The 25538-nt window shown below is 42.3% G+C and overlaps 1 protein-coding gene across 4 annotated transcripts in view; it reads right to left on the minus strand.

The window, feature by feature from the left end:
* tpk1 (thiamin pyrophosphokinase 1) overlaps positions 1-25538 on the minus strand; it is a 382816-nt gene that overhangs the window by 177296 nt on the left and 179982 nt on the right. The window lies entirely within an intron of this gene.

Here is a 25538-nt window from a genome sequence, read left to right on the forward strand (position 1 = left end):
TAATTTCCACATTATGCTCAGCTTTCAGTACAATAAATGCACCATTATTATTGCGTTTCAGGAAGGAAATGCAGACTTATATCAGCAATTTGCACTGCCATTTTGAATAGACTTCTGTCCAGTGCTACAATTGGACAGGATGGCGATGTCAACAAATTAAATAAAACTGCATTAGCCAAATATCATGCTTGTCCATGTGCAGTAGTACATGAGCCGTGAAAATATTTAGTTTCAACATGGGTGACAGCATTTTTCCCTTGCACTATATTTGCCTTTCAATGAAGTCAACCTACTGTTATTTTGAAAACACAGTGGTAATGCTAAAAGATATCAAAACTGTATAAAAGCAGACCAATTCATCACAGTGTCATTTAATAACACAAGTGAATGATCATACTTATGTAACTAGAAATACAGTTCTTGCTAATGGCACGAATTACAATAAACTGCTCAAATCAAAATTGTGCTGCTTATCTTTACAGCACAAGCCTACTTGAACTTATTAAAACATATAATGCTACCCAGCATTGCCATTCAATCCAACAGCCTTTAACCTATACCAATGAAAGCATTTCCATATTTTACAAGACTGAGCAGGTACACACACGCAATTTATCAGAACACTCCAAGCATATTGCACGATGAAAGGAAATGTTTTGCTTAACTCTTTGATGGTCTTGTTTGATCTGTTTTAACTACACAGTTCCACCTAATTATTTATTTATCTTTCTAGCACTGAATAATAATGGGTAGAATTTGAGAGTCAGTGAGCAGGGGCGGGGCCCACTCACCGATGCATAACCCTCGACGTCATCCCGCCCCATTTAAATTTTCAGGAAGGCGGGGGCGCAGCAAAATCAGCTGTGCGCTCGTCGACCTGTTAATGGCCAATTGAAGCCATTGACAGGATCATTTAAACAATGAAAGGACCTGCCTGTTTAACCTTATGGTTGGTGGGCAGGCCAGGAGCTCCGGAGGCTAATAGAAAAAACATGAAACCTCATCCACTGGCGGGATGAGGTTTCATGCAGGTTTTTAAAAAGTTTAATAAAGTTATAGTGTAAATTATGAACATGTCCCCTCTTGTGTGACATTGTCACATGAGGGGGAGAGGTTAGGGAATTTTTTTTTTCTATTTTTAATCTTTTCAAAGCGGAAGCGATCTTCCTGAGGTAGCACTTAGTCTCAGGGAGATGTGCGGTCTTTAGTGCACATGCACGAAAATGCGCACTCTTGCTTTTGGGGAATCCGTCCCCGCCCGCACAGGAAGTGCATAGCTTTTTCTTTAAAATCCACTTTCAGAAGAGTGTCCCTCGTGGGTCTGGTGCACTCCTGAAGGCACTGCCTCTTCCTCTCTCTCTTTTTTTTTAGGTTTAAGGAGGAGGGAGGGATGGAAGCTCTACAGCAATGTAATGTTTGGGGCTATTCCGTTCTTTGACAGTGGGTCCTCCTCAATTCCCTCCTGAGTCGCGGTGGCTGTGATGACTTCTCCCAAAATGCTTCAGTCACTTCTCACCAGCACCCTCTGTTGGATGCCCTTCCTCCTGTTGAGTCCAGTGAGGGAGTGCAATACAATGGAAATAATATGGGGGCACACAAGAAATTTATGGCAAAAAATGCTTAACAAAATAATGTGAAATATGGAAAGTCTAGTGAGGAGGTGAAGAGTGAGACTAAGGAAGGACTTAAAGGAAATATGAAAGAAAGTAGCAGATAATGTGGAAGGAAACAATAAGCACTTTTATTATTAATAATAAGAAAATAATTAAATAATAGGGTGCTGGTGAGAAGTGACTGAAGCATTCGGGGAGAAGTCATCGTAGCCACCGCGACTCAGGAGGGAATTGAGGAGGACCCACTGTCAAAGAACAGAATAGCCCCAAACATTACATTGCTGTAGTGTTTCCATCCCTCCCTCCTCCTCAAACCAAAAAAAAAAGAGAGAGGAACAGGCAGTGCCTTCAGGCGTGCACCAGAACTGTGAGGGACACTCTTCTGAAAGTGGATTTTAAAGAAAAAGCAGCTGATTGGTGAGTAAATCCTGGGAGCAGACTCGGAGAGAGGAGCACTGGAGCGGTGAGTATAAATCTAGCGTACCTCGGGGATTCGCAGCCTTGTCTCCAGGGAGCAGACTCGGAGGGAGGAGGTAGTTGTAGGGGATTCTATAATTAGAGGAATTGATAGCTTCCTTTGTAAGCAGGATCGAGAGTCCCGCATGGTATGTTGCCTGCCCGGTGCCAGGGTGAGGGACATCTCTGACCGGCTTGAAAGAATATTGGAGAGGGAGGGGGAGGATCCAGTTGTTGTGGTCCATGTCAGGACAAATAACATAGGTAAGACTAGGAAAGAGAAACTGTTTGGGGATTATCAGGAAGTAGGAACTAAATTAAAGAATAGGTCCTCAAGGGTTATAATTTCTGGATTACTACCCGAGCCATGTGCAAATTGGCATAGGGACGCAAGAATAAGGGAAGTAAACACGTGGCTAAAGGAGTGGTGCGGGAAAGAGGGGTTCCATTTCGTGGGGCACTGGCATCAGTGTCAGGAGGGAACTGTACCATTAGGACAGTCTCCACCTGAACTGATCTGGGACCAATGATCTAGCGAAAAGGGTAAAGAGGGTGGTCAACAGGATTTTAAACTAGAAAGTGTTCGGGGGGGGGAAGCTAAAACTCCAAGAAGTATGACTAATGGGAAACAAAGCAGCAGGTTAGCATCTGGCGGGGGGTGGGGGCGGTGGATTCAACTTCATGGAAAATTATGAAAAAACTGAAAAGAAAGCAGAGCCCAGGAGAGGCTATTAAAGTCTCCAGAGTACAAAATAGGACAGAGTGTTTGGAAAGGGCTAGGAATCTAACTTCAAGCACATAAGATAAAGAGACAATAATGAGAAAGGGGACGGGAAATACAGGACTGAAGGTGTTGTATCTGAATGCACGCAGTATACAAAATAAGGTAAATGAGCTTGTGGCGCAGGTTGAAATTGGCAGGTATGATGTGGTGGGCATCGCAGAGACATGGTTGCAAGGGGATCAGGAATGGGAGCTAAATATCCAAGGATATACATCCTATCGAAAAGATGGGCAGGTTGGCAGAGGGGGTGAGGTTGCTTTGTTAGTAAGAAATGAAATTAAATTGATAGCAAGAAATGATGTAGGATCAGATGATATAGAATCTGTGTGGGTAGAGTTGAGGAACCGCGAAGGTAAAAAAACCATAATGGGATTTATGTACAGGCCTCCAAATAGTAGTCAGGATGTGGGGCACAAGATACACCAGGAGATAGAAAAGGTGTGTAAGAAAGGCAAGGTTACAGTGATCATGGGGGATTTCAATATGCAGGTAGACTGGGAAAATCACGATGGTAGTGGATCCCAAGAAAAGGAATTTGTGGAATGTCTACGAGATGGCTTTTTGGAGCAGCTTGTGGTGGAGCCCACTAGGGAACAGGCAATTTTAGATTTAGTGATGTGTAATGAGGCTGATTTGATAAGGGAGCTGAAGGTGAAGGAACCCTTAGGAGGAAGTGACCATAATATATGATAGAATTTACCCTGCAATTTGAGAGGAAAAAGCTAAAATCAGATGTAACGGTATTACAGTTGAATAAAGGCAACTACAGAGGCATGAGGGAGGAGCTGGCCAGAATTGACTGGGAGATGAGCCTTGCAGGAAAGACAGTGGAACAGCAATGGCAGGAGTTTCTGGGAGTAATTTGGGAGACACAGCAAAAATTTATCCCTAGAAGAAGAAGCATACTAAAGGGAGGACAAGGCAACCATGGCTGACAAGGGAAGTCAGGGACAGCATAAAAGCTAAAGAGAAAGCATACAATGCGACAAAGAGCAGTGGGAAACCAGAGGATTGGGAAACCTACAAAGACCAACAGAGGACAACTAAAAAAGAAATAAGGAGGGAGAAGATTAACTATGAGGGTAAACTAGCCAGTAATATAAAAGAAGATTGCAAGAGTTTTTTTTAGATATATAAAGGGTAAGAGAGAGGCAAAAGTGGACATTGAGCCACTGGAAAATGACGCTGGAGAAGTAGTAGTGGGGAACAAAGAAATGGCAGAGGAACTTTGCGTCAGTCTTCACAGTGGAAGATACGAGTGACATCCCCAAAGTTCAAGAGAGTTGGGGGGCAGAGGTGAGTATGGTGGCCATTACCAAGGAGAAGGTGTTAGAAAAACTGAAAGGTCTGAAGGTAGATAAATCACCTGGACCAGATGGATTACACCCCAGAGTTCTGAAGGAGATAGCTGAAGAGATAGTGGAGGCGTTAGTGGTGATCTTTCAGGAATCACTGGAGTCAGGGAGGGTCCCAGAGGACTGGAAAATCAATAATGTAACCCCTCCGTTTAAGAAGGGAGTGAGGTAAAAGATGGGAAATTACAGGCCGATTAGCCTGACCTCGGTCGTTGGTAAGATTTTAGAGTCCATTATTAAGGATAAGATTTCAGAATACTTGGAAGTGCATGGTAAAATAGGGCAAAGTCAGCATGGTTTCATCAAGGGGAGGTCATGCCTGACAAATCCGTTAGAATTCTTTGAGGAGGTAATGAGTAGGTTAGACAAAGGACAGCCAATGGATGTTATCTACTTGGACTTACAGAAGGCCATTGACAAGGTGCCGCACAGGAGGCTGCTCAGTAAGATAAGAGCCCATGGTGTTATAGAGGCAAGGTACTAGCATGGATAGAAGATTGGCTGTCTGGCAGGAGGCAGAGAGTGGGGATAAGGGGGTCCTCCTCAGGATGGCGGCTGGTGACTAGTGGAGTTCCGCAGGGGTCAGTATTGGGAGCACAACTTCTCACTTTATACATTAATGATCTAGATGAAGGAACTGAGGGCATCCTGGCTAAGTTTGCAGATGATACAAAGATAATGGAGGGACAGGTAGTATTGAGGAGGCGGGGAGGCTGCAGAAGGATTTGGACAGGTTAGGAGAATGGGCAAAGAAGTGGCAGATGGAACACAATGTGGGGAAGTGAGGTCATGCACTTTGCTAGGAAGATTAGAGGCATAGACTATTTTCTAAATGGGGAGAACATTCAGATATCTAGAGTGCAAAGGGAATTGGGAGTCCTAGTCCAGGATTCTCTTAAGGTTAGCTTGCAGGTTGAGTCTGTAGTTAGGAAGGCAAATACAATGTTGGCATTTATTTTGAGAGGACTGGAATATAAAAACAGGGATGTGCTGCTGAGGCTTTATAAGGCTCTGGTCAGACCCCATTTAGAATATTGTGAGCAATTTTGGGCCCCGTATCTCAGGAAGGATGTGCTGGCCCTGGAGAGGGTCCAGAGGAGGTTCATGAGAATGATCCCAGGAATGAAAGGCTTAACATATGAGGAACGTTTGAGGCCTCCGGGTCTATACTTGATGGAGTTTAGAAGGATGAGGGGGGATCTGATTGAAACTTACAGAATACTGAAAGGCCTGGATAGAGTGGACATGGGGAAGACGTTTCCATTAGTAGGAGAGACTAGGACCCAAGGGCACAGCCTCAGAATAAAGGGAAGACCTTGTAGAACAGAGATGAGGAGAAACTTCTTTAGCCAGAGAATGATGAATCTATGGAATTCATTGCCCCAGAAGGCTGTGGACACCAGGTCATTGAGTGTATTTAAGACTGAGATTGATAGGTTCTTGATTGGTAAGGGGATCAAAGGTTACGGAGAGAAGGCAGGAGAATGGGGTTGAGAAACTTATCAGCCATGACTGAATGGCGGAGCAGACGTGATGGGCTGAATGGCCTAATTTCTGCTCCTATATCTTATGGTCTTAGGGTCTAATAATCCTGTTCGGTGTTGAGAAGGGAATCTGGTGGTAGATGTAGATATAGCATAGATATGAAATATTTTCCAAAAGATATTTGAAATGAGAATGTATGTTTACTAGAAATTATTAAGAAAAATTGTTAGAGATAGCTTTTGAAAAAGATATGCTTCTGAAAAAATAACAGAAATTAATGTAGATAAGACCTGGGGTCCTGGTGGAATGCACTTGAGATTTTTGAAAGAAGTTGTAAGGAAGTTTCTGAGACTATGATCATAAATTTTCAATTCTCTATGGATATGCAAAATATAGCAGATAGCTAAAACATAAACAATGCAACACCTATCTCAAGAAGGATGAGAAGGATAAACCCAATAACAATAGACTCATTAGTTTAACATCAGTTGTGGGCAAACTCTTAAAATTCATAATCTGAGTTCAAATTAATGAACGTTTAGAGATGCAGGATTAAATATAGATAATCAGCATGCATTTGGTAAAAGTAAGATACATTTCAGAAGTGTAATTTCTTTTTTTGAAGAACTGACTGATTATATTGATAAAGGCAATGCAGTAGATGTCATTCCACGTTGAGCAATTTGCTTGTTGCAACTGCAATAACAGCTGTCAACAGGACTCATGTGGAGATACTAAAAACAGTCAGAATCACAGGATTCCCTGTGAATACAAATAAATAAATCTAAAAAGCAACAAAAGTAAAACTTACATCAAATTGTAAATAGGCAAAAGCTCCTTTACGATGCAAACTAGCAAAGCCCAGCAAAAAATCCGAAAACTATGTGGGCAAACTGTGCTAATAAATTGGAAAGATAGGGGAAAAATCTGACTACAGAATAGGGCCAACTTGCATGTTTCTGCCTTAAACTGTAGGCTCAATGAGATTCTCCCACACTTTTGATACCTCAAGAACTTCGAAAAAAAATTCTAAATCTCATAAATTAAGCACTACAAAATGATCACCTGAAGCAGCAAGGTGAAATAAGTGTGGATGATTTCACGGAGAATCAAAAAACACACTGTCCTATCATGATTAAAGGTTATTGGGAGTATTACACAGAGTTAACAGCACAGAAACAGGCTATTTAACCCTACAGGTCCATCTTCCACATAAGCATCCTGCCTCTGCTCTTCATCTAATTCTAACAATATAACCATCTATTTTTTTTTTATATAGCTTCTCCTTAAATGCATCTACGCTATTTACATCAACTACTCTTTGTAGAGAGTTCCATATTCTAACTACTATCTGGGTACAGAGGTTTCTACTGAATTGCTGACAGAACTTACTAGTGACTATCTTACATATATGGCCCTCGTTTTGGTCTCTTCCACAAGCAGAAACACCTCTATTAAAACCTACCCCTTTGACCAAACTTTTGGTCAACTGACCTACTATCTCCATATGTGGCTCAGTGCCATACTTTGTTTCATAACGCTCCTGCAAAGCACTTTGAGGCATTTCCTTATGTTAAAGGAGTTATATAAGTTGTGGTTATTATTATATCAGGACACCCCAGAGGCTTCCCTTTTCTAAAGAGAGCCCCTGCCTATTCAATCTTTCCTGATAATGGTATAATCTCTCAGTTTCAGTATTATAGATATTTATATTAGATGCTGGTCTTCGACTAGATGCTTCAATATTATGTGATCATTGCCTATTAAAGACTGCAAAGCTACAAAATATTGAGGATGACATTTTGTCTAAATAGTTCTGTGTGAAAATATGGAGAATTATGGAAAAAAATGCAAAGTTAAAAGAAGATTTATATTCATGGAGTATTTTTTGCTTCTATCTTCACAAAGTGCTGAATAAATTACTTGAAATAGAGACTAACACTAGCAAAATAAATGGATATATGAATGAAGACTTGCCTTCAACCAAAAAGTATTCTGGGGTTTCCAACTAACTACATAAAATATTTTTTAAAAAAGAGGCATTATGATGACTGGAAGAACAGCTCATTAAGAAAGATTCTATCACTGATGAAAACGGACATGGCCAGTGGTGAAAAATTGGGTAGGAAACTGACAATGAGAACATGCAAAAGAATACAAACATGAAAGAATAGAGGAAGGAATAGAACTGTTTCAGTGAATGAGATAGTTGTCAAAATGTCAGGAAATATATGTAATGGTTGGATTTTCCTCATTAGCAGAATTACTACGGGCAGTGCACTAGAGCTTCAGAAACCGCCTGCATAACAGAAATTTAAAAACAACCCATTTTCACCAATGCACCTTTATTACAGATTCAAGACAGGTTTGACTGTTAGCTAAATAAACTTGGGGAGAAATAGGGTCAGATGAAGAGAGGTGGGAGAAGGGTCACCTAGCTTATATATATATATGCATTGACCCAGTGGACCAAATGAGATGTTTCTATGCTGTAAATGTTGTGTAATTCTATGTATTGCACCCCCTGTAGCAGCCTGGTTTGCAGAAGGATGCGGGGTGGGATGGGGGGAGGTGGGGGGGGGGGGGGGGGGGGGGGGGATGGGGGGAAGGGGTGCAGGGAGCAATATCTAGCATTGCTGCAAGGGTTCTAAAGGATTAAAAGAGCCCTTCTGTATCTGTAAGAATGTGATTCAATGCAATGTCTGAGGCATTTGCCTTTTCAGCCATAAACCTAAATAGCATTCAGTTGAGATGGTACTGCCAACAATTCAATAAAGCAGAACTCAGTTTATAGACCTTGAGAAAAGAAGCATAATCCATGCTCATGGAAGAAGGCAACCTTGGCAGCAAGTACCGTTTCACCCACATCTAAAACCTGGGTTGCATTTCGTATGGTTTAGATGAACAGTGGAAAACATTTTAAGAATTAATTCAGAATTTGCATGAATCTACATTCCTTTAAGGAATACAAACACCATAGGAAAAGTGGCTCACAAGAGGAGTTAAAATAGTATTAGATTAAAGAAAAGGCTTATAATGTTGTCTAAAAGAGTAATAAGCCTAAGGATTGGGAGGATTTTAGAATTCAACAAAGGATCACCAAGAAATTGATAGAGAGAAAATAGAATGAGGGTAAACTAGCATTGACATAAAAACATTGTAAAAGCTTGTATCAGTATATAAAAAGGAAGAGATTTGTGAAAGTAAATGTAAATACCTTAGGGGCAGAGACAGGAGAAATTATAATGCAGAATAAGGAAATGGAGGAGGTATGAAACAAATACATTTTAACTGTCTTCATAGTAAAAGTCACAAAAAACATTCCAGAAATAGCAGGGAACAAATATGGGGAACAAAAATTAGTTTTGAGGTTGTAACCTGCAGAATAGCTAAGGGGTAACCAGTGAATGTGCTATTTTTGGATTTTCAAAAAGCATTTGATAAGGTGCCACACAAGAGGCTATTACATAAAATTAGGACTCATGGGATTGGGGGAAATACATCAGCATGAACTAAAGGTTGGTTCATGGACAGAAAACTTTTCTAAGTAGAAATAAGCAGGTAATTTTCAGGTTCGCAGGCTATAACTAGTGGGGTATCGGAAGGATCAGTGCTTGGGCCTCAGCTTTAGTTGAGGTGACTGAGTGCAATGTATCTACTTTTGCTGATAACACAGAGTTATGAAGGAAAATAAGGGCACAAAGGCTCTAAAGGGACATCAACAGGTTAAATGAATGGGCAAGAATGTGGCAGATGAAATATAATGTGGACAACTATGAAGCTATCCACTTTGGAAGGGAAAATAGCACAGCTGGATAGTTTTTAAATGGTGAGAAACTGGGAAATGTTTGCCTTTAGAGGGATTTAGGTGTCTTTGTTAATGAATGAATGGAAGTTAATGGGCAGATGCAACAAGCAACTGGGAAAACAAATGGTATGTTAGCCTTTATTACAAAGGCATTGGTGTACAAGAGTAAAAAATCCTTCCTGAATTTATATAGGAACTTGGTGAAACCACACTTAGTGTACTTTGTTCAGTTTGGTTCTCCTTTCCTAAAGGGTGTTCAGGACTGATTCCTGGAATGAGACTTTTCTACAATGAGGAAAGATTGAGTAGACTAGGCCTATATTCCCTAGAATTTAAAACAATGAGAGATGATTTCAGTGAAACAAATAACATTTTTAAGGATTTGACAGAGTAGATGATGTTTCTCTTAGCTAAGGAATCTAGAGCACAGGGTCATAGCCTCAGAATATGGTGTTGGCCATTTAGGATTCAGAGGAGGAGAAATTTCTTCACTCAAAATTTAAATTCTCTACCCCAGAGGAATGTGCATATTCTGCTGCTCTGCTCTGAAGAAGGGTCATGCAGACTCAAAACATTAACTCTGTTTCTCTCTCCACAGATGCTGTCAGACCTGCTGAGTTTTTCCATCATTTTCTGTTTTTGTTTCAGGTTTCCAGCATCCACAGTATTTTGCTTTTATCTTAGTGCATATTCCGTTGTTCAGTATATTCAAGAATGAGTTTGATAGATTTTGGATGCTAAGGGATTCAAGGAATATGTGGGGGCGGGGGAGATAGTGTGGGAAGCTGGAGTTGAGGTAGTGAATGGCAGAGCAGGCTTGAAGGATTGAGTGGCCTACACCTGCAGCTGGTTATGTTATTATGATGATGCATATAATATTTCCACACCCTACTTTCTATTCAAAGTGAAACAGACTCAAAACCAAAGACTAGGCAGCATCACCTCAAGTAGGCTGGGCAACCTTTTAATTTTACCTTCAATCTCTTATATTCTTATTTTGTCAATTTCCTTTTAAGCAAATGATAACCACGCCTTCAGATTGGAGTTTGGTGCCTGAAGCAGCCTTTGTCAAGGCTGTTTGATAACAGCCCTTTGCAATAGCCTCACTATTACTTTGACAGCAAATTATGAGCCACGCTTTAGTGACCTACACTAGAAAGTGTGCATAAATGTGGTGGAAACAAGACTGTTTTGGTTAAATTTGTGCTATAGTCATAATGCCTACTGGTACTCACTGCTAAGGTTCATACATGATGAATGATCACTTAGCTGAGGTTTGAGGGGGGATTGTTGGTGTCCATGGAACTGTATCCAGAATGAATCAATACCTTATGGGAGGAAGAGGGCAGAAACTTGAGCAAAATATATTTTTTTAATCTTTAAAATCTTATACTAACTTTCGTTCAAAGAATAAAAACTCTATACCGAATGGAGAATTATCTATTTTTGCTGTACTCCACATAGAACTCCAGTAGTGAGCTGATGCCCTAGTGGTCAAGCCACTGTCCAAAGTAGTATTAAGTCATCCAAACTGAAGGTCCCAGGTTCAATTCCTGGACTGTATTGAGTCAGATGGTCTCAGCTAGTGGAACTGTGCAGACTTAGCAACCCAAGTTTTGGGAGGGGGAGGAAACTCAGCAAGACCATGCTCCTGATTGTTGTCCATTACTGGAAATTTGGGGTAGGAGAGGATCAGGTTTGGCTGTGATGTGCTGGTACTCACTGCCTCAGCTAACACATGAGGAATGGTCACTTAAGTCAGGTGTCAAAGGGCTAATCATGGAACTGATTCCCAGCAAAAAAACAACAGCTTCAGCTAGGGCAGGGAAAGGAGGAATTGGGGAGAAAACAAACAATGTCTATAAAGCCCATAAATGGAACCATATTCTTCTCAAATTTGAGGGTCTTTTCACTGATCCAACAGCAGAAAAGTAATATATCACGTGACTCAATATCCAGTCAATTTAACAACATTGATATTTTTCTCATTCCAATTTAGTATTGTTTCAGCATGCTTGTGGATCGAATAACTTTCATGACTAGCACATTTCCTATCCTCAGTTAAGCTTCTAAGTTGTAAACTGTTTCTACGTACTTTGCGGCAAACTGCTGTGCATAAATGAGCAGAAGCCTCAGTACAATACTGATAGGACCCTTCAGGCAATTTTCAAGAGGAACCAAGTTTAAAGAGAAGACCCTTCAATTTGCATGCATTTCAAATTTGACACATATTTTACCCAGGCTATACATTTGTCTTTTGGCTGACAGGAACAGAGAGCTATTAAGGAACTGGTGAAACTGCAGTCAAAGATTTTTGGCTCTCCGATAGCTCATCCCATTAAGGTGGTGAGAAGCTGTGGCTATGGACCAAGCTGGTCTCAGACAAAAGTGCACTTAAGCATAACAAGCAATGCTGACGGATATTTTCCATCCAGCCTGATAATTATCTGAAAAAGCTCATTAAGAAAGCTCATTACTGAGCTCTGTTTCAGTGACTAACAGGAAACAAACAAAAACAAAATCAAAATTAATTTTATAACAAATCCTCTAAATGTGATGAGTTGGTACGCTAAAGCAAAGTGAATTGCAACATCCCATTTCAAAATGCATTTAAAGGTCCTATTTCATATCATCTCAATAAGAAATCTATTATAAAATTGTCAATAATTAACAGCAATGCCTGTACACACCTGCAGAAGGCAGGGTGATAGGGTTTTCAAACATTACATGTGGCACAACGTTAGTGACACTAACATAGTTTGGTGTCACTGTATCAAATTTTGTTTGCCAACACTCAAGTAATGCATCTTGTGGCATTTTATTACATTATAGGCGCTACAGAAATTCTGTTGTTAATTGTATAAGAATAGCTACATAAAATATCAAGTCTTAACACCAAAACAGGATTGCATCTAAAAGGCGATGCACTCACCACCAAGGGTCACTGTGAATGTCTGTCTCTTTACTGTGAAGCATTGCTTCCTTTCCATGTGTCTTTCTTTTATCAAAATTTTGGTCGGGTCCATGGATTTAAACTTTGCCCAGACACCTTTTGTGGGGCAGCATGAAAAACCTTTTAAAAATAAAGCTAAGTAACATACATTTTTTTCACCCTTATCCACAAGGTCAATAAATTAATTTAAATAAAAGTCAAGTTCAACCTCTGATTCCTCAAACAACGTGTGCCTGTCCTCTGTTAACCATGTCCTTCAAGGTGATTCCTAATACTGTATTTAAACATTGTTTCAATTAATTTTCCAACAAGTAATTATAAGCTTACAAGCCTATAATTAAACAGCTCTGTTCCCGTTCCCGTTATAAGTGCAAATTACATTTGCTACTTTCCAGAGCTCACTGAAATCTGACCCAAGCCTGTGAACAAGACTGCCCCTGAACCACACAGTCTGTTGTACTGATAATCAAAGTCAGAATTTCCAAAGTACAACATAGGATTGCACAGGATATACGCACAGAAACAGGCCATTCAGTACAACCAATGTTCATATTCCACTTGAGCCTCCTTCCATCATATCTCATCTAAAGCTAACATCATAACCATCTATTCACTTCTCCCTCGTATGCTTGATTAGTTTTCCCTTAAATGCATCTATACTATGTACTTCAACACATCCTATGGTATTGAGTTCCACATTCTTACCATTTTTTGGGTGAAAAAGTTTCTTCTGAATTCCCTATTGGATTTCTTGGTGACTATCTTATAGTGAAGGCCTCTAGTTATGCACTTTCCCACAAGACTAACAACATTATGGGAGTTACCATTGACCAGAAACTGAATTGGACAAGCCATATAAATACTGTGGCTACAAGGGCAGTTCAGAGGCTGGGAATTCTGGGGCAACTAACTCACCTCCTGACTCCCCAAAGCTTGTCACCACCTACAAGGCACAATTCAGGAATACTCTCCACTTGGCTGGGTGAGTGCAGCTCCAATAACATTCAAGAAGCTCGTCACCATCCCGGACAAAGTAGCCTGCTTGACTGGCGCCCCATCCACCACATTGAGCATTCACTCTCTCCACCATCACCACACAGTTGCAGCAGTGAGTACCATCTACAAAATGCTCTGCAGCAACTTGTCAAGGCTTCTTTGACAGCACTTTCCAAACCCACGACAACTACCATCTAGAAGGACAGGGGCAGCAGTTAAATAGAAACGCTACCACCTGTTAGTTCCCCACCAAGCCACACACCATCCTAACTTGGAAATATATCGCCATCCCTTCAGTCGCCAGGTCAAAATTCTGGAACTCCCTTCCTAACTGCACTGTGGGTGTACCTACACCATATGGACTCCAGCAGTTCATGAAGCCCACAACCTTCTCAAAGGCAGTTAGGGGTGGGCAACAAGTACTGGCCTTGCCAACAACGCCCACATCCCACAAAAGAATAAACAGAGGGAACAGTATCTCTGCATTCGCTCTATCAAAACTTGTCGAAATTTTTAAGACTTTTATTAGGTCACCCCTCAACCTTCTTTGTTCAAGAAAAAAAGACAGCCAGCCTGTCAATCCTTTCCTGGTGAGTATATCCATGCATTTCTGGTATTATCCTTATAAATGTACTCTGCATCCTCTCCAGTGACTTTACAGGGGTAAGAGTGGCTGAAGACAAAATGGTCTGAAAATTAGTGGCTGATGACAAAAAAGTCTGAACATTTTTTGTGCAAGGAGTCATCTAATTATAGCACTTTATATGATCTAAGTGAAATGCAAATGCTTCTTGGCCGCTTCAAATGATTAGAATTATTAGACTTAAAAGAGGTAGAAACATTAGTTTTCTCTTTATTTATGCACTATTACCATCAAGACTGTGGACCAATGCATTTGTATAAAATCACCAAAGTCACCTCAGTATTTCAGCATTCAATGCAGTTAGTGCATGTAATACAGGATCCATACTAACAACAGAACAGAAAGGGCCAGTACATGAGACAACACCTGAGTGAGATGTAGTTTATGTGAGAATTTGGGAATTTAATTCAAATGGAAATTTTTGGTAAGCTTTTCTTAACTTTAAATTTAGATTAAGAGTTAGGTTCTTACTTTCAAATATTGTTAGCTGAATAGCCTCTGTCGATCAGCTGAAAGGAGTTGCCCTCAGTAGGTGTTTACTGTAGCAAAAAGCTAAGCTAGCTAGTGAAACATCAGAGGTTCTCTAAAAGCAGAGAGATTTTAAACCAACACACACAAAGGGGTGCGTGGTGAATGAGACATCACCTGAGTGAGATGTAGTTTAAGTGAGAAGTTGGGAATTTGGTTCTGGTGGGAATTAGGGGCAGAGAGGCAAAGAGGGGCTCCATTTTTGACTTTTGTACAGCCTCCAGTGGTTGGTCAATTTCCTTTGTTGTCTCCAGGCCAGTTGAGTGCAACTTTCTATTACTTCATCTGTGTAAACTATTAACTATTTGACTAATTAAATAAATAAGGTTGGACAGAGATGGCAGGGCTAGTGGTATGCCATGATTGTAACATGTGCAAATCTGTGGAATACACTGCAATCCGAGACAACCATGTCTGCAGAAAGTGTCTGCAGCTTAGATAACTTAGTTCCCAAGTTGCTGAGCTGGAGTCTGTGTTGTGGATATTGTGGGGCATCAGGGAGAAGGAGAGTTACCTGGATACTTTGTTCCAAGAGCCAGTCACCCCCTTAGGCTGGGCAGAACTTATGAGTTGCTCAATGGTCAGGGACAGAGGATGTGACCATGAGACAGGCAGGTAAGGGGGACCAGCATGTAGCGATGGAGGAGCTTCAGTCCCTGACTTTGTCTAACAGGTACAAGGTACTTGCTACCTGTGTGGATGAGAAGAAAGATTGCAAGATGGATGAGCAGACTGACCATGATACCATGATAAAGGAAGCCAATCAAGTGGGGAGAGCAAAGAGGAATTTGGTAGTGATAGGAGACAGTATAGTTGGGGGATAGATACTAAAAACAAAAAAACTGCGGATGCTGGAAATCCAAAACAAAAACAGAATTACCTGGAAAAACTCAGCAGGTCTGGCAGCATCGGCGGAGAAGAAAAGAGTTGACGTTTCGAGTCCTCATGACCCTTCGACAGAACTTGCGTTCGAGTCCAAGAAAGAGTTGAAATATAAGCTGGTTTAAGGTGTGTGTGTGGGGGGCGGAGAGATAGAGAGACAAAGAGGTGGAGGGGGGGGGGTGTGGTTGTAGGGACAAACAAGCAGTGATAGAAGCAGATCATCAAAAGATGTCAACGACAATTGTACAATAGAACACATAGGTGTTAAAATTAAAGTTGGTGATATTATCTAAACGAATGTGCTAATTAAGAATGGATGGTAGGGCACTCAAGGTATAGCTCTAGTGGGGGTTTTATTTTTTATATAATGGAAATAGGTGGGAAAAGGAAAATCTTTATAATTTATTGGAAAAAAAAAGGGAAGGGGGAAACAGAAAGGGGGTGGGGATGGGGGAGGGAGCTTACGACCTAAAGTTGTTGAATTCAATATTCAGTCCGGAAGGCTGTAAAGTCCCTAGTCGGAAGATGAGGTGTTGTTCCTCCAGTTTGCGTTGGGCTTCACTGGAACAAGGCAGCAAGCCAAGGACAGACATGTGGGCAAGAGAGCAGGGTGGAGTGTTGAAATGGCAAGCGACAGGGAGGTTTGGGTCATTCTTGCGGACAGACCGCAGGTGTTCTGCAAAGCGGTCGCCCAGTTTACGTTTGGTCTCTCCAATGTAGAGGAGACCACATTGGGAGCAACGAATGCAGTAGACTAAGTTGGGGGAAATGCAAGTGAAATGCTGCTTCATTTGAAAGGAGTGTTTGGGTCCTTGGACGGTGAGGAGAGAGGAAGTGAAGGGGCAGGTGTTGCATCTTTTGCGTGGGCATGGGGTGGTGCCATAGGAGGGGGTTGAGGAGTAGGGGGTGATGGAGGAGTGGACCAGGGTGTCCCGGAGGGAGCGATCCCTACGGAATGCCGATAAGGGGGGTGAAGGGAAGATGTGTTTGGTGGTGGCATCATGCTGGAGTTGGCGGAAATGGCGGAGGATGATCCTTTGAATGCGGAGGCTGGTGGGGTGATAAGTGAGGACAAGGGGGACCCTATCATGTTTCTGGGAGGGAGGAGAAGGCGTGAGGGCGGATGCGCGGGAGATGGGCCGGACACGGTTGAGGGCCCTGTCAACGACCGTGGGTGGAAAACCTCGGTTAAGGAAGAAGGAGGACATGTCAGAGGAACTGTTTTTGAATGTAGCATCATCGGAACAGATGCGACGGAGGCGAAGGAACTGAGAGAATGGGATGGAGTCCTTACAGGAAGCGGGGTGTGAGGAGCTGTAGTCGAGATAGCTGTGGGAGTCGGTGGGTTTGTAATGGATATTGGTGGACAGTCTATCACCAGAGATTGAGACAGAGAGGTCAAGGAAGGGAAGGGAAGTGTCAGAGATGGACCACGTGAAAATGATGGAGGGGTGGAGATTGGAAGCAAAATTGATAAATTTCTCCAAGTCCTGACGAGAGCATGAAGCGGCACCGAAGTAATCATCGATGTACCGGAGAAAGAGTTGTGGAAGGGGGCCGGAGTAGGACTGCAACAAGGAATGTTCCACATACCCCATAAAGAGACAGGCATAGCTGGGGCCCATGCGGGTACCCATAGCCACACCTTTTATTTGGAGGAAGTGAGAGGAGTTGAAGGAGAAATTGTTCAGTGTGAGAACAAGTTCAGCCAGACGGAGGAGAGTAGTGGTGGATGGGGATTGTTCGGGCCTCTGTTCGAGGAAGAAGCTAAGGGCCCTCAGACCATCCTGGTGGGGGATGGAGGTGTAGAGGGATTGGACGTCCATGGTGAAGAGGAAGCGGTTGGGGCCAGGGAACTGGAAATTGTTGATGTGACGTAAGGTGTCAGAGGAATCACGGATGTAGGTGGGAAGGGACTGGACAAGGGGAGAGAGAAGGGAGTTAAGATAACGAGAAATGAGTTCTGTGGGGCAGGAACAAGCTGAGACGATCGGTCTACCGGGGCAGTTCTGTTTGTGGATTTTGGGTAGGAGATAGAAGCGGGCCGTCCAAGGTTGGGAGACTATCAGTTTGGAAGCTGTGGGAGGGAGATCCCCAGAGGAGATGAGGTCAGTGACAGTCCTGGAAACAATGGCTTGATGTTCAGTGGTGGGGTCATGGTCCAGGGAGAGGTAGGAGGAAGTGTCTGCGAGTTGACGCTCAGCCTCCGCGAGGTAGAGGTCAGTGCGCCAGACAACAACAGCACCACCCTTGTCAGCGGGTTTGATGACAATGTCAGGGTTGGACCTGAGAGAATGGAGTGCAGTAGGTTCAGAGAGAGACAGGTTAGAATGGGTGAGAGGAGCAGAGAAATTGAGACGACTAATGTCGCGCCGACAGTTCTCAATGAAAAGATCAAGAGAAGGTAAGAATCCAGAGGGAGGGGTCCAGGTGGAGGGAGAATATTGGAGATGGGTAAAAGGATCCGTTGAACTGGGAGAGGACTCCTGCCCAAAGAAGTGAGCCCGGAGACGAAGACGGCGGAAGAAGAGTTCAGCATCATGCCGAGCCCAAAATTCAGCTTCCAACCTGATAGTCTCCCAACCTCGGACGGCCCGCTTCTATCTCCTACCCAAAATCCACAAACAGAACTGCCCCGGTAGACCGATCGTCTCAGCTTGTTCCTGCCCCACAGAACTCATTTCTCGTTATCTTGACTCCCTTCTCTCTCCCCTTGTCCAGTCCCTTCCCACCTACATCCGTGATTCCTCTGACATCTTACGTCACATCAACAATTTCCAGTTCCCTGGCCCCAACCGCTTCCTCTTCACCATGGACGTCCAATCCCTCTACACCTCCATCCCCCACCAGGATGGTCTGAGGGCCCTTAGCTTCTTCCTCGAACAGAGGCCCGAACAATCCCCATCCACCACTACTCTCCTCCGTCTGGCTGAACTTGTTCTCACACTGAAAAATTTCTCCTTCAACTCCTCTCACTTCCTCCAAATAAAAGGTGTGGCTATGGGTACCCGCATGGGCCCCAGCTATGCCTGTCTCTTTATGGGGTATGTGGAACATTCCTTGTTGCAGTCCTACTCCGGCCCCCTTCCACAACTCTTTCTCCGGTACATCGATGATTACGTCGGTGCCGCTTCATGCTCTCGTCAGGACTTGGAAAAATTTATCAATTTTGCTTCCAATCTCCACCCCTCCATCATTTTCACGTGGTCCATCTCTGACACTTCCCTTCCCTTCCTTGACCTCTCTGTCTCAATCTCTGGTGATAGACTGTCCACCAATATCCATTACAAACCCACCGACTCCCACAGCTATCTCGACTACAGCTCCTCACACCCCGCTTCCTGTAAGGACTCCATCCCATTCTCTCAGTTCCTTCGCCTCCGTCGCATCTGTTCCGATGATGCTACATTCAAAAACAGTTCCTCTGACATGTCCTCCTTCTTCCTTAACCGAGGTTTTCCACCCAAGGTCGTTGACAGGGCCCTCAACCGTGTCCGGCCCATCTCCCGCGCATCCGCCCTCACGCCTTCTCCTCCCTCCCAGAAACATGATAGGGTCCACCTTGTCCTCACTTATCACCCCACCAGCCTCCGCATTCAAAGGATCATCCTCCGCCATTTCCGCCAACTCCAGCATGATGCCACCACCAAACACATCTTCCCTTCACCCCCCTTATCGGCATTCCGTAGGGATCGCTCCCTCCGGGACACCCTGGTCCACTCCTCCATCACCCCCTACTCCTCAACCCCCTCCTATGGCACCACCCCATGCCCACGCAAAAGATGCAACACCTGCCCCTTCACTTCCTCTCTCCTCACCGTCCAAGGACCCAAACACTCCTTTCAAGTGAAGCAGCATTTCACTTGCATTTCCCCCAACTTAGTCTACTGCATTCGTTGCTCCCAATGTGGTCTCCTCTACATTGGAGAGACCAAACGTAAACTGGGCGACCGCTTTGCAGAACACCTGCGGTCTGTCCGCAAGAATGACCCAAACCTCCCTGTCGCTTGCCATTTCAACACTCCACCCTGCTCTCTTGCCCACATGTCTGTCCTTGGCTTGCTGCATTGTTCCAGTGAAGCCCAACGCAAACTGGAGGAACAACACCTCATCTTCCGACTAGGGACTTTACAGCCTTCCGGACTGAATATTGAATTCAACAACTTTAGGTCGTAAGCTCCCTCCCCCATCCCCACCCCCTTTCTGTTTCCCCCTTCCCTTTTTTTTTTCAATAAATTATAAAGATTTTCCTTTTCCCACCTATTTCCATTATATAAAAAATAAAACCCCCACTAGAGCTATACCTTGAGTGCCCTACCATCCATTCTTAATTAGCACATTCGTTTAGATAATATCACCAACTTTAATTTTAACACCTATGTGTTCTATTGTCGTTGACATCTTTTGATGATCTGCTTCTATCACTGCTTGTTTGTCCCTACAACCACACCACCCCCCCCCACCTCTTTGTCTCTCTATCTCTCCGCCCCCCACACACACACCTTAAACCAGCTTATATTTCAACTCTTTCTTGGACTCGAACGCAAGTTCTGTCGAAGGGTCATGAGGACTCGAAACGTCAACTCTTTTCTTCTCCGCTGATGCTGCCAGACCTGCTGAGTTTTTCCAGGTAATTCTGTTTTTGTTGTGGGGGATAGATACTGTTCTCGGTAGTTGAGAGTGAGGGTCCAGACGGCTGTGTTGCCTGTCCGGTGCTAGGGTTTGGGATATCTGCTCAGGACTGGAGAGGAACTTGCAGTGGGATGGGGAGGATCCAGTGGTTGTGGTCTGTGAGGGCACCAACAGCATAGGGAAGACTAGGAAAGAGGTTCTGCATATAGAGTATGAGGACCACCAAATTAAAAAGCAGAACCTCAAAGGTAATAATCTCTGGATTAAATAATAGGGTAAATAAGATTATAGAAATGAATGTGTGATTCAAAGACCGGTGTGGGAAAAGTAGGTTCCAGTTCATGAGGCACTGGCACCAGAACTGGGAGGCGTGGGTGTTGTACCGTTGGGATGGTCTACACTTGAACCCTGCTGGGACCATCCCAACGGTAAGCTGCCTAACTAGGTAAGTAGAGAGGGCTTTAAATTAAATAGTGATGGCAAGGAATCAAATTTGGGAAGACGTGATAAATCAAAGAGTGGAGAAAAGGCAAGAGAGAAAGGTATTAATGTGGGAAAGAATAAATAGAACATGACAGGAAGGGACAGAGAGTACACATCTAAGAGTAAACCAGCAAATAAGGCTAGAAGTTACAAAAATAGTAAAAGGACAAAACCAAAGGTTCTGTATCTGAATGCATATAGCATTCGAAACAAGACAGATGAACTGATAACACTAAGAGAACTAAAGAAGTACGATCTGATAGCCATTAAAGAGACATGGCTTCAGGATGACACAGATTGGGACCTGAATATTGAAGGGTACGTAATACTTAGGAAGGATAGGGAGTTAGGAAAAGATGGACGGGTGGCTCTATTAATTAATTATGGTATTAGCACAATTGAAAGGGATGACCTAAGTTCAGGAAATCAGGATGTAGAAGCAGTTTGGGAAGAGATGAGAAATTATAAAGGCAGGAAGTCACTTGTGGGAGTGGTGTATAGGCCCCTAACAGTAACCACACAGTAGGGCGGCATATAAAGGAAGGAATAATGAGAGCTTGTCAGAAGGATACACTGATAATCATAGGGGATTTTAATCTAATAGACTCAAAAAATTAGATGGGAAGAGGTGGCCTAGATTAGGAATTCATAGATGGTTTTGGGATAGTTTCTCAGAACAGCATGTTCTGCCAACCAGAGAGCAGGCTAAACTAGACCTGGTATGGAGCAATGAGGTTGGATTAATTGATAACCTCATAGTGAAGGTGCATCTAGGTAGCAGAGATCATAATATGATTGAATTTTACATTCAGCTTGAGGGAGAGAAGAGTGGGTCTAAGACTAGTATTTTAAAATTAAATGAGGGCAATTATGAGGACAAGAAAGTAGTTAAAGTGAACTTGAAAATTAGGTTAAGGGATAGGTCAAGAGAGATGCAGTGTCAGAAATTTAAGGGAATGCTTCAGAATACACAGAATAGATACATTCCAATTAGAAAGAAAAATTCCAAGGGGAAGACCCAGCATCCGCGGTTAACTAAAAAAGTTAAAGGTGGTATCAAACTTAAATTCATAAGATTCCATTAGATTGGAAAATAGTGAATGTAACCCCTTTATTCAAAAAGGGAGGGAGACAGAAGTCAGGAAACCATAGGCCAGTTAGCTTAACATCTGTCATAGGGGAAATGTTAGCAACTATTATTAAAGACATTAATTATAGCAGGGCACTTAGAAAAATTTAAGGAAATTAGGCAAAGTCAACATTGTTTTGTGAAAGGGAAATCATGTTTAATCAATTAATTGGAGTTCTTTGAAGAAGAAACTTGTGCTGTGGATAAAGGGGAACCCAGTGTACTTAGAATTCCAGAAGACATGATAAGATGACACATCAAAGGTTGTTGCGGAATATAAAAGCTCATGATGTAGGGGTAACATATTGGCATAGATAGATGATTGGTTAGCTAACAGAAAACAGAGAGTAAGCATAAATGCGTCATTTTCTGGCTGGCAACATGTGGTGTGCCACAGGGATCAGTGCTGGGGCCTCAATTTATATAAATGATTTGGACGAAGGGATCATAAGTAAAGTTGTTAAATTTGCTAATGACACAAAGATAGGTGGGAAAGTACGTTGTGAAGAGGGCATTAGAAGGTTACAAGGGGAAATAGGTTAGGGTTAAGTGAGTGGACAAAGATCTGACAAATGGAGTATAAAGTGGGAAAATGTGAAATGCAAAATGTCTCTATTTAGGCAGGAAGAATAAAAAAACAACATATTATCTAAATGATGAGAGATTGCAGAGCTCTGAGGGGCAGGAGAATCTGGGTGTCCCACTGCATGAATCTCAAAAGGTTAGCCTGCAGGTACAGCAAGCAGTTAGGAAAGCTAGTAGAATGTTATTGTTTATTGCGAGGGGAATTGAATTCCAAAGTAGGGATGTTATGCTTCAGTTATAAAGGGCATTGGTGAGGCCACATCTGGAGTATGGTGTACAATATTAGTCTCCTTATTTAAGAAAGGATGTATAATGTGTTGGAAGCAGTTCAGAGAAGGTTTAGCAGGGCACTTAGAAAAATTTAAGGAAATTAGGCAAAGTCAACATTGTTTTGTGAAAGGGAAATCATGTTTAATCAATTAATTGGAGTTCTTTGAAGAAGAAACTTGTGCTGTGGATAAAGGGGAACCAGTGTACTTCGAATTCCAGAAGACATGATAAGATGACACATCAAAATTTATTGCGGAATATAAAAGCTCATGATGTAGGGGTAACATATTGGCATGGATAGACGATTGGTTAGCTAACAGAAAACAGAGAGTGAGCATAATTGGGTCATTTTCTGGCCGGCAACATGTAACAGGTGGTGTGCCTGTTTTATGAGGAAAGGTTGGACAGGTTAGGCTTGTATCCACTGGAGGTTAGAGGAGCTAGAGGTGACTTGATTGAAACATGTCAGATCCTGAGGGCTCTTGACAGGGTGGATATGAAAAGGATGTTTCCTCTTGTGGGAGAATCTAAAACTAGAGGACACAGTTTAAAAATAAGTGATCACTCATTTAAGACAGAGATTAGGATAATTTTTTTCTCTGAGGATCGTGAGTCTTTGCAACTCTCTTTCTCAAAAGACAGTTGGAGCAGAGGTAGGTAGATTCTTGATAAGCAAGGGGGTAAAAGGTTATCGGAGGTAGGCAGAAACGTGGAGCTGAGGTTACAATCAGATCAGCTATGATCTTATTGAATGACAGAACAGGCTTGAGGGGCCGAGAAGCCTACTCCTGCTCCTAGTTCGTATGTTCAAATGTTCCTATGTAGAACCTGATCTTGCTAGATTATGTACATGCCAAATGAAGCAAAGGGTTACAGCAATGCTTCGCAAACTGTCTTCCAATGTGATCCCATGTTAACTAAACACCAGCTTCTCAAGGGCAATTAGAAATGGACAAAGGCCTTGCCACCAATGCCCACATTTCATGAATGAGTATATATATACAAAAAACTCTTGAAATTAGGTGCCAGCAAAAACAAAGCAGCAATAAACCAGCAAAGGAACATTCATTAAGTTATAATTAAAGTTCACGTAGATCAACATATAATAAAACATCACATAGATATGAAAATCTGTGTTTTTGAAGTACTCCATAAAAATGTTATTTTATATACTCATGTGGCTTCAGCCAAACTCTCCATGCTCTGTGGCAACAGGAGATTCAATGAAGCCCTTCTCCCCCATCCCCGCATCTATCTCTCTTCCCAAACCCTGAACCTCCACCCACTCATGGCCTCCCTCTCTCTCTCCCCAGCCACCTACCTACCACCCACTTAGCCCCTCCCTCCCTCCCCACTCACCCCAGCATCTTACTTCATGCATGTGGAACTTTAGAAGACAGTTATGTTTTAAAATGTTGCCTTTAATTTAAGGGGTATGATGGTCATACTAAACCTCCACATGGAAACAGGTCCATGTGATCTGCTTGTCATGGGGAAGGAACCAAACCAAGACCTCTTGAAAATCAAGCAACAGCTTTTACACCTTGATACTGAAAGGAGGACAGCTGTTTTTTTGGATACAGAGACATGGATAGAGAAAGGGATTACTGCTGTTTGGAGAAGCAGCAGCTACAGCTGTGAAGAGCTAGCTGAACTGTTTTTGTGTTAACAACTGAGCAGAATTACTTGTAAGTGTTGGTCTTCTGTTCATATGAAAGGGAACAGGACTGATGGATCTTTTGGAGTTATTGGCCTTTAGCCCCATTTGTTTCCCTAATACTTTTTCTCTAGTGGCAAATTTTGGTTGCATCAGTTAGTTAACGTGAAAGTACGTTTTCTTTAATTTGAAATGTTAGTTGCCTTTTAAGTAATGTTTAGCCCTATGTTGATTTTTGTTGTGACAGTAGAAGTCTTAAGATGTGCAATCTTGTCCTTTGATTATTTTCGGTGACATCCTCCCTTTCCTGAACCTGTGTTTTCCTTTGGATTATTTGACATTCAAGATCACCTTCCATAACTTTGGTAAGCACCACTATACTGGCAACAAATTGAAAGTCCTCTCTTTATAAATTTCAGACTGGACACTGCAGCAAAAAAAAACATTTACAGAACCCATGTCCAGGTGAATTGTGAAGAGAGAAGCAGTATACAGACCAAAAAAAAAACAGAAGGTAAAAAAAAAAGCCAGCAACCCATTCTCTGGAGCTCATGTGATTTGATGCAGCTGACTGGTTGTCATCAAGTTTGTGCTTCTGGCCCAAGATGATGCCTCAGGTATAATTCTTACAAGTGAAAATCTCACACCTAAGTTTTGGCAATTGTTTACATTCTTGGACATCAGCCAAGTAAATTCTACTGAAGGCAAAGCCCGTGCTTACTGCTGGTGTTACTTAAATTAGGCTTTTTAGAGATCAATCGCCACTTTTCTTTTCTTTCCCCAATCTTTATCAATTATTTGGCTTTTTTAAAAATGTGAATTATACATTAACACACACATTTTATATTCTACTTTGGGGATCCAGGTAAATATCTAGTTAGGCTTAAGATCTGCTGTTTATATAGCTTGAATTCCTATTCAGCACCGCTCTGCAAGGGAACCAGCAAATTTTAGGATTGTTTTGGCTTGTGAAAATCAGTATTAAGAATTAACCTTTACAAAAGGTAAGGTTTTATTTTCCATGTTTCCATTAGATAGCTTCGAATGTATTGAAAGTAATTCCTGCTTCCCGTTCATCCTCTCCTGATGCTCTGGCATCGGGTATTCAATTTTCCCAATACGATATTGCTTGGCTAATCACTGTTGAATCATAATTTCAAGGTATAGGTTTTTTTTAAATGAACATGCTGTGGAATTCCTAGATTAGAGAGAGATTATGCCACTTAAAAGAATGTGCTAGAGTGAATGTTACTCTGATATACAACATTTGTCAATCAAT

Source organism: Carcharodon carcharias, chromosome 3 (genome assembly GCF_017639515.1).
Source record: "Carcharodon carcharias isolate sCarCar2 chromosome 3, sCarCar2.pri, whole genome shotgun sequence".
In the NCBI taxonomy this organism is placed as follows: Eukaryota; Metazoa; Chordata; class Chondrichthyes; order Lamniformes; family Lamnidae; genus Carcharodon; species Carcharodon carcharias.